This window comes from Nelumbo nucifera, chromosome 6 (assembly GCF_055504915.1).
Source record: "Nelumbo nucifera cultivar China Antique chromosome 6, China Antique-T2T, whole genome shotgun sequence".
NCBI classification, from domain to species: Eukaryota; Viridiplantae; Streptophyta; class Magnoliopsida; order Proteales; family Nelumbonaceae; genus Nelumbo; species Nelumbo nucifera.
In genome coordinates, this window is record NC_142654.1 from 63,397,763 (window position 1) to 63,408,144 (window position 10,382).

Here is a 10,382-nt window from a genome sequence, read left to right on the forward strand (position 1 = left end):
ATGTCTCTTCTCTTAACCTTCTACATTTTCTCCATTTTTCTTTGTCATGAACAGAGTTGGAATAATTATGTTCCGCATCCATGTCTCTTCTCTCTTTTTTTAACCATCTATGTTCTCTCCATTTTGCTTAGTCTACCATTCCCTGTCCATATCATCCAAGCTCTTTTATAGGGCCCGTTACAAACCTATGCTATGGAGAGATGTTTCATAGGATTACATTTTGCAGGGCTTTTCAAATATTTCATTAGTTTTCAGAATTTCAAGGACTGAAACATAAGAGAGCTTGAGAGAGTTGAATTTATTGGAGGAACTGCCTTAATTATACTCAAAAGGTGTTTGTCTAATCGATACTTGAATTTATGCATGATACATTTGGCTTGATGTGTATTATCACCTAACATGAAGTAGAGAGTCACAACATTCCTCAAGTTAGGATTATGAGATCGATACTTAAGTTGCTAATTTCTAAAGATCGATACTTAAGTTGCTAACTTCACTAGCATAGTAGAAGTTTCAGTGGTTACCAACAATTTCATAGTCAATGAGTTGGAACCATTAAATTAGATGGACCCGATACGTCATCTACCTAATAGATTGAGAAGAAAGAAATCCAATAATGGATGTGATGCCCTGCTACGTAGATAAAGCCATGATTACTCAACATTCAGTCATGCCAAATTGCCAACTTCTATCTTCACTCTTGATGGTAGTTAATAATCCAATCATCACATGGCTATGTATCCCATGGAACATGACAGAAGGATAGCTAACCCTTCTCTAGCCTGTCTTTACTTGAAATTATATATATATAACTAAGCCATGCTAATCGATCTCTCCATCCCCCCAAACAATCTCTTCTCAAAAACCTCAACAAATCTCTTACTTCATCCTTGATACCTTTAGTTTTGTCAAGCTCACAATGAAAAACATGATCAACAACAGGAAGCTTTTGCCATGGCAAGAAAGTGACAGAAATTTGTAGCCATCAGCAAGAGAAGAATCTTATCATCACCGAGAACTAAACTGCATAGGGATGCAAATGAATGCAGTGAAAGGGTGGCTATTAAGGACCACTTCGTTGTGTACACAACTGATAAGAGACATTTTGTTATTTCATTAGCATATCTCAGTAATCCCAACTTTATAGAGTGATGTGGCGTTTGATTGCCCTTTTCAGACCGTTGAAGTTTGAAAATGTTGCTTTTCAGATGTCACCTATGTTCGGGTTTGGGTTTGATTAGTAGATCTGAAACCCAATTTCAGATGTCACCTATCTTTTTAACTTTTCTGATTTCAGATTTTAGATTTATCAAACGCCAACTTACTCATAATGTTTGAAAAGGAGTTTGGAATACAAAGCAATGAGCTAATCACATTGCCATGCGACTCAAAGTTCAAAAAATACATCATCTCGATGGTGCAAAGATGTCCTTCAAGAGAAGTAGAGAAGGCCATAGGTTTGACCCTAACTACAAGTCGATGCTCATTATTTTCTTCTCTCCATCAAGAATAGTTTAAACTAAAGAAATAACAGAAATAGAGAGAGAATATGAGGGAATAGACATCAGTGAATTGCAGCACTGAAGCTAGTGGTATTTATAGACTGTAGTGAAGAGTTTGGATCATACAATGATATGTACAAGATAACAATAGAAAGCTAGATAGAGTACAAGATGGATTATCTTGATCTTGATTTACAGTCCTTATTCTTATCTTTCTCATAGTCTAGATTGGATCTGGATTGGTTAGAGGTTCTGGATCCTGGTAGGATAACCTCCAGGAGGATTATCTCCAAAGCTGGTTCGGTTATGAGGGTTATCTCCAATATGCCCCCTCAAGCTGAACGTTCGAATGTGGAGCTTGGACCGGAGAAGACTGAACCGTGATGTTGTTAGAGGTTTTGTGAAAATGTCAGCTACTTAATCTTCAGAGCAGAGATACCGAAGGGATAATTTTTTAGCCACACGAAGATCTCAGAGGAAATGAAAATCAACTTCCACATGCTTGGTTCTAGCATGGAAAACGGGATGAGTAGCAAGATAAGTAGCACCAAGATTGTCACACCATACCGTGGGCTTGGAGACTGGAAACCCAAGATCAGTCAAAAGAGACTGAATCCACAAAACCTCAGTGACAATATTGGCAAAAGCCCGAAATTCAAACTCTGTGCTTGAACGAGCTACAATATGTTGCCTCTTAGAGCTCCAACTTATGAGATGATGACCCAAATAAATAGCAAAGCCACCTATGATCGACGGTCATCCAAATAGTTAGCCCAGTCTAAAGGGATGGGAGATCCATCATATGGATGGCTGAATCCTGTAGGAAGGTTGGGCGAAATTTCAAAAATTTGTTTACTCCCATCTGGGAATCCTATTCCCAATTTAGAAAACTGCATTTTTAAGGTTGGTACTTGTAACTAAACCGGACTAAATCTGAAACCAAAATTAGGGAGGGATATACCTGATACGGAATCCATGCAAGAATGCTCCTCCCGACATAGGTGTTCATGCCCAAACGGTGTACCAAATCCTCCCTCCACTGAAGATGACACAGTTTAGGACGAGGCAGGATCAACAGGTAGTTCTTCACCATGAACATGTGATTCTTCAGTAAGAATCGAATGGGATGGTGAGCACAACTTCTAAATTATTTCTTTTGGCAAGAAACAATATCAAGATTGAATCTTGATCAAATCCAAGAACTGGAGATCGAACAGGGTAGTGCGCAAAGAGCAAGAAGAAAAAGAACTAAAGGCAAGGCAGCTCAGACAAGCCACCCCAACCAACTTGGGGGTACATCAGTGTCAGCCTTGTCAGGATAAATCTCCCCAGATCTATCCAATGGCTGTGAAGATTCTAAACTAACACAAGTCTCATATGTGTCCAATTTAAGGGTATTACACAGAAACACACCATAATAACATGAATCAAATATGTAATTTATTCATTTACAATAAATGTCATAATGTACATCATGCTGATTGGAACTAAGGACATACACTGTCTAACAGCTCCCACTTGCAATTAGGTCCAATCGGGTATAAGCCGGAGTCCCATACTTTCCACCTGTTTCTCAAACACTTTCTGTGTTAATGGCTTAGTCAATGGGTCTGCTACATTTTCCGCTGATGCTACCTTCTAAATCAGGACGTCTCCTCTTCTAACTATCTCCCATAGTACATGGTACTTTTTCTCGATGTGCTTTGACTTCGAGTGGGCTCGAGGCTCCTTAGCCTGAGCAATGGCTCCAGTGTTGTCACACAATAGTGGAATGGGTGATGTGTTGGATGGAACTACTCCTAATTCATGAATGAACTTCTTCATCCAAACGACTTCCTTGGCAGTTTCACTTGTGGCAATGTACTAAGTCTCGGTTGTGGAATCTGCAGTAGACCCTTGTTTGTTGCTTTTCTAGCGCGCTCGTCCTCTATAAAGAAGACGGGGTCTTCTGTTCTTGGTCACTTCAGTGGGTTCTGCTCTTCCCTGCCGGTCTTGCGAGCTGATGCGCGAGCTACTGCTAAGGTGCAGCTCGCCACAATCGAACCTCTGACTATGACATGGATGGTCCCCCGAACTGGTCTCTCTTTGGGGAGCTGCTTCTGCGGCTGTTTCGCCTGCCTGCTGGACTCGGGAGCATCTCTACTTTGCTCCCCTTGTCGACCTGCTTTATTATTATTATTATTATTTTGTACAAAATTTCTCAAATATCCGCGACAGATGGGTTCTTCTATCTAATCGCGGAAATTTTTAGAATTTCCGGTACTATGACCGTGATCTTTATGAAAGCTACAATACAAATTTTTATTCCTAGCGCTAGGGTCAGCCTTCAGCCGAGGTGGCCACTTCACGTACGGGGCGTCTTTGATCGCCATGAGGATCTCGGCCCGCTTTGCGTTGAGGGGTGTGTAGTCCCTTTCTGCAATTGGAGCTCGGAAGGGCTGGACTGGCCTTGCCCCCCGAGCTGTGTCCTTCTTCTTCCTACTATCACCTTGAGACGAGGGTTCTAGCTCCCTCTTTCTTTTTTCTGGGGCTTGCTCGCCCTTTTGGTTGATTTCCTCCTCTGTCCCTATAAACCGATCTGCGAGCTTGAGGAACTCGGTCACGGTCTAAGGTTGGTTGACAACTACGTGCCACTTGAATTCTTTGTGGGTGATGCCTCGCTTGGCTGCTGTGAGGCGATCTACGGGATCTAGGTCGGGTATTTGCAAACAAGTGTCATTGAACCACTTGATGTAGCTTCGGATGGACTCCCCTTCCTTTTGCACTATGTCGATGAGGCTCTCCCGAGTTCGCGGGCACCTTTTGCTGGTGACGAAGTGAGAGGTGAAAACTTGCACGAAATGCGCCCAACTTCTTATTGAGCCGGGTGCGAGGTTTTGGTACCAGGTGCGGGCTACTCCTTTGAATGTGGTGGAGAAGGTCACGCACATGCAGGACTCGCTGGCTCTTGCCAGGTGCATCTGGGATTGGAAAGCGTCCACGTGGTCATTTGGATCGGAAGACCCATTGTACATATCCAGAGGAGGGAGCTTGAAGTCCCTTGGCATGGTGACAGCGAGGAGTTCTGGAGATAACGGGGAAGAGACTGAGAGGAGAGGGGTAGCTTCCACTTCACCTGAGCATACCTCCTCTTTTCGTTTGAGCTCGTGAGAGACTCGAGTAGTAGTTCAGTGAGCTCTCCGACATCTTCGTTGTTGCTTTGCTGGCTCGGCATTGGTGCTTGACGCTTTAGTATCGCCAAGCTCGATAGGCTCAGACTGCCGAAGGGCCCTGCCTATAGTCTACGGCCAGGACCTCGAATGGATTCTCCACGAGTGGGAGCTCGAACTGCGAAGGCCGGGGTGATACGGGCTTGGTTGGCTGGGCGGCTCCCGACCTACCTACGGGCTGTGAGGCGGGGGTAGCTGGCCTCTCCTTCTTGCTATGGGAGGAGGCTTGGCTCTTGCCAGGATCCTGAGCCTGGGAGGCCTCTCCCCGGTGAGGAGGTCACTCACTTCAGTGGGAAGGCTTGGTCTACTTTGTGGCCGGATGCCGAGGGGGAAGCGACGGCTGGGCCTAAGGCAGCGAGGGGAACTGTTGCTGGTACTGGTACTAGGAGACTTGGTGCAGCACTTGTTGCTAGTAGAGTTGGAATTGTTGAAATTGTTGCATTTGAGCTTGCATGACTCGCATGCATTGCATTAAGTCCTCCAACTGGTTCGGGTTGGCCGCTGGGGCCACAATTGAGGGTTCAGCGAAGGTTGCTCCAACTGTGGACTGGGAACCACTGTAAGGGTTCAGCGAAGGCCGCTGGGGCCACTGTAAGAGGCACGTTCAGACTGGGAACCCCGTCCACGGAGAGGGGCTGCTCCCCATAAGTGTTCTGGCTGGTGGCACGTCCGACATTGCTGGAAAAAGCCATGAATGCTGAGTTTTTTGGAAGAATGAACTGTAGAAGCTTAGAGGAAGGCTTTTACAAGCGTAATCCCACAGACGACTTCAAATGATGGGGCACGATCCGGGCACTCCAAGCTGGCTGTTGACTGGCTCTTTGCTGGTAATGGACGACACCTGAGAAGGCGAAGGTGAAGGATTCCCGGGGGATTTACCCGATGGGAATACTCTGAAACTTAAGTTAGAATGCTGGGGAAGAAGAAAAGAGCATAAAAGGCTAAGAGTGTAGGTTGCGCTAGATCACTATGTCTCGACATTAGCTCATGAGCAACTAAGAGTTCAAGTTTAGATCTAATTCGAGAGAGAGTTCTCCCCTTCGATAAAAGGGCTTTTATAGGGGCGTTCTTGTCAAATCGGGCGTAACCGCCACTGGGCTCCTGCCATAGTCGTTACCTGCCAGGGCTGTGCAGGTGATCGTTACAATGTACTACCCGCTTGAATGAGTGACACGTTTTAAAGGGACAGGCATGCCACCATCTGTCGAGGGACATGGGTGCAGACTGTCAAATGGGCAGGGACTGCGTCGTCAGTCGAGAGACATGGTGCAGTCTGACGAGTAAGGTCTCGTCAGATAGAAGCTTCCTGAGAGCATCGCGTTGCTTAGTCGCGAGTTACTTTGTAGCGAGCTACCCTGTCACACAGCGAGCTACTTTGTAGCAAGCTCTTAGGAGTATTTCAAGGTGACCCTCGTCAAGGTTGGTCTTTGGGGCCGTTTTTGCTGGAGCAAGCTGGTTTCCCTATCTCGCAAGCTGAAATAATCTTGGAGTATTCCCTTCTTCTTGGTAGCTCGGGGGACCTGGAGCTCGCGTTGTAGCGAGCTCCCCCTATAGCGAGCTATGACGTAGCGAGCTGCTCTACAGGCTCGTTACTTTAAACAGTCTTATGAGAATTTTTCAAAGTCAACTGACTGAATATTAACAAAAGGGGGTCTTTGCCTAATGGCTAAAGTTTAGGAAGAGTCTTTATTGTAAAAAAAAGTACAGCAAAGACTTTGTCACAAACCCCATATTACAAATTAAGGGGGTCTTTATAATTTACTCTTTACTTTTTTTTACAAAGTTCAAGGGTTGTTAAAACCAAAAACCCAATTAAATAGAAGGCCAAAACCCACCATTTAAAGTACAATCACAATTATACTTTAGTTAAATAAGAGGGACTTCTCAAGATAAAGGATCAGGTTGCGGAACAGGTTTTACTCTGCTGAACATACAGCAACAAAAATTGTATTTGTGTATGTATAATCATTTACAAATTCAAAAAAAGAAAAAAAAAATACTGAAGATCCCCAATGATCCCAGGGGTCATAGCAATATATGACTTGTTCAAAAGCCATTTACAGGTATAGGCCGAATACCCAGTTCTTGATGGAGAGAAGAAGATAATGAGCACCGACTTATTGGTAGGGTCATAATTAAGGCCTTCTCTAATTCTCTTGAAGGTAGTCTTTGCACCATCGAGATGATGTATTCTGCAAACGTTGAGTCGCATGGCAATGTGATAGGCCCATCACTCGGTAGTCCAAACACTTCTTCAGACATTCTGAGTAACTCTATGAAGATGGGATTGTTGAGATACGTCAATGGAATAACAAAACGTTTCTGATCAGCCGTGTACACAACGAAGTGATCTTTAACAGCCACCATTGCGCTGCACTCATCCGCTCCCCTTTGCAGTTTAGTTCTTGGCGATGAGATTCTTCTCCTGCCGATGGCTGCCAACTTCTGCCACTTTCTTACCATGGCAAGAAGCTTCCTGTTGTTGATCATGTTTTCTAGTGTGAGCTTGAGAGAAATAAGGGTCTTGAGGATAAAGGAAGAGATTTGCTGAGGTTTCTGAGAAGAGAAGAGAGATTGTTTTGGGGATGGAGAGAAAGCAATGGGCATAGCTTAGTTATATAGAATTGCCAGAGAAGAGTAGCTTTCCTTATGTCGGGTTGCATATGGGATGCATAGTCATGTGATGATTGGACTATTAAGTTCCATCAAGATTAAAGAGTTGTGGCAACTCGGCATGATAGATTGTTGAGTGAATATATGATGGCCTCATGGAGATAGCAGGGCGTCACATTGGATGTTGAATTTCTTTCTTCTCAATTGGTTAGGGAGAGGACATACCGGGTCCATCCAATTTAATGTGCCAACTCATAGACTGAACTTGTTGGTGATAACTGAAGTACTACTGTACTGTACTGCTGAAGAGTGAAAATAATCTCGTGAAACAACAATACAAAGGAGTCAAAGGGAAGCACTGAGTGAGTCACTGGGGATACATATTCTGTGTCTGGATTTCAGACCGCACATCCATTACCCATCCTTTTCTCACCTGGACATATAACGTGGCTAGGTGGGTGGCCTTACTATATAAACTGTCCACTTGCTTTTAATTGGTGCCCTCAAGGCCTCAACTCTGCCCCAAGACAAAATACAAAATTGCAAGTGTTTCTTTTACCAACTTAGCTTGTTTATTTATTTGAATTCTTTTAAACCTGTTGATTAAGGGAGTGGTTGCCAATGTGATTGATTCAGAAAAAAGTATATCATTTTTGCTGACCATGCAGTTTTTTTCTTCATAGAAAAAATCCATTCATAATAGCAAACTCCCACTAATGTCGCTTCTGTACTCCAAGGACTGCTTACAAAAGAAGCGCCACATAGGGTGCATGTTTGCAAAGCTATTACTCTATTCAATTAAAGTGTGGGCTCTCATGTATCTCTTCCTATGCAATTACTGTGATACGTGCATGTGCATGCATGCACCAGGCGCACAGCAGCCGAAGACCTAGTCAAAGTGGATAGCAGCAGTAGACCCGGTCATATTAGCTCTTAGTTGTGGATAAGCTTTAGCCATTCAATTTTAATTCTGTTAGAATAGATAAGTCTTCAATTCTGTTCCTAGATAAGTGCATTCTGTTTCCTAGATAAGTGCATTAGATAAGTCTTCAATTATGTTCCTAGATAAGTGCATTATGTTTCCTAGATAAGAGCATTCTGTTTTTTTTGTTGATAAGCTCCTAAGATTAAGGGGTAGTAGTTCTTATTTCTACTCCCAGTTTGTAGCACAATAAGGCTATAAATATAGCCTAAATGAATGGAATTGGCATTGGCTTTTCTACAAACAAACTTTCTCTCTCTCTTCTCCTTATTCTAGATCCTCCTCCCTCTTGTTAGATAACTTGAGCGTATCATTGGTATCAGAGCCGGTTCGACCATGGACACACGTGGAAAGACTAACTTGGAGTTCCGCAATGAGGTCAATGAAACCTTAGCACGACATGAGTAGCTTCGACCAAGTGAACACTGTCTTACAAGCAGTGTTAACCGAACTCCAAGCCCTTCGAGCCACACGAACCACTCCCAATACCACTCCCGAGACCAACCCCTTCGCCCATGAAGAATCCTCACACCCCCATACTTCCTGTTCAAGCTCCACCCATGACCACCCTCATCAACACGTCAAGCTATCATTCCCAAAATTTAATGGGGATGATCCGAGCGGTTGGATGTACAAGGCGGAGCAGTATTTTGAATTTCAAAATATTATTCCGGACCAACAGGTGCAGCTAGCTTCCTTCCATTTGGAAGGCATCGCCTTACAGTGACACAGGTGGTTGACCAAGAATCGCGGACCGCTCACATGGGAAGAACTCTCCAAAGCGGTGTTACAACGGTTCGGCCCCACCGACTACGAGGACCCATCGGAAGCGTTAACCCGCCTGAAGCAAACCATCACTGTGACGGTTTATCAAGAAGCCTTCGAGAGGCTCTCTCACCGAGTTGACGGCCTGCCCGAGAGCTTTCTCATTGGCTGTTTAATTGCAGGACTTCGTGATGATGTCCGTTTAGATGTGAAGATCAAGCAGCCTCAAACCTTGATAGAGGCGATTGGAGTGGCCCGGTTAATTGAGGAACATAATCACTTACAGCGGAGAGCTAGCCAGCCGGTTCGATCCCCATCAGCCATGACAACCCAGGCCACCGTTGTGCACGTCCACAACTGTTCATGATTGAGGATCCAAAACCGGAAGACGTGGAGACTGTCGAATCAAAGGAAGAAAACCAAGAAGCCATCCCTAAAATCTCCTTTCATGCTATTGCAGGAGCTGAGCACCCGCAAACCATACGTGTTCTTGGGAAACTAAAAATCAAGAATGTGACAGTATTAATTGACGGCAGCAGTACCCACAACTTCATTGATCAAGCCATCTTCTCCAAGTTCGGGTTTCTAGTGAATCGAGACAAGAAATTTCAAGTTATGGTGGCCAACCGTGAAAAGATCGAGTGCATGTGGCAGTGCCGAGCTCTCACCCTCGCCATTCAAGGACACCCTGTTACCACTGACTATTATGTTCTTCCCGTCGCAACATGCCAGTTGGTGTTGGGAGTACAATGGCTAGAGACGCTTGGACCCGTCGAGATGGATTACAAACAACTAACCTTGACATTCAAAAAGGAGGGACTCTCTTGCACCTTCCCAGGGTTGGGACGATACAGCATCGAAGCCTTAACCAACAAGGAATGCAATGGGTTACAAGGTACGGGATTTTTTTTTCAAATAGTTCCTTCACAAAGTAGCGACCAACCAGGTTTTTTTCCACCCGAGATGGACCACCTTCTCACCAAATTTTCCCATGTGTTTGAGCCACCCGCAAGCCTGCCTCCTAAACAATCACATGACCATCGGATTGCACTGCTTCCCGACAAAGGACCGGTTAGTGTGAGGCCATATCGATACCCGTATTACCAGAAAACCGAAATAGAGAAGATGGTGAAGGAGCTTTTGTAGACAGGGCTGATAAGACCCAGCAATAGCCCATTCTCATCGCCGGTTTTGTTAGTGAAGAAGGCTGATGGAGCTTGGCGGTTTTGTGTGGATTACGAGCACTGAACAAAATCACTATTAAAAACAAGTATCCCATCCCCGTGATTGATGAATTATTAGATGAGCTCT

General features: G+C 44.5%; 1 pseudogene; it reads right to left on the reverse strand.

The window, feature by feature from the left end:
* Positions 1 to 6,757: 6,757 nt before the first annotated feature.
* LOC148791123 (auxin-responsive protein SAUR64 pseudogene) lies at positions 6,758 to 7,318 on the reverse strand (annotated as a pseudogene).
* Positions 7,319 to 10,382: the final 3,064 nt, after the last annotated feature.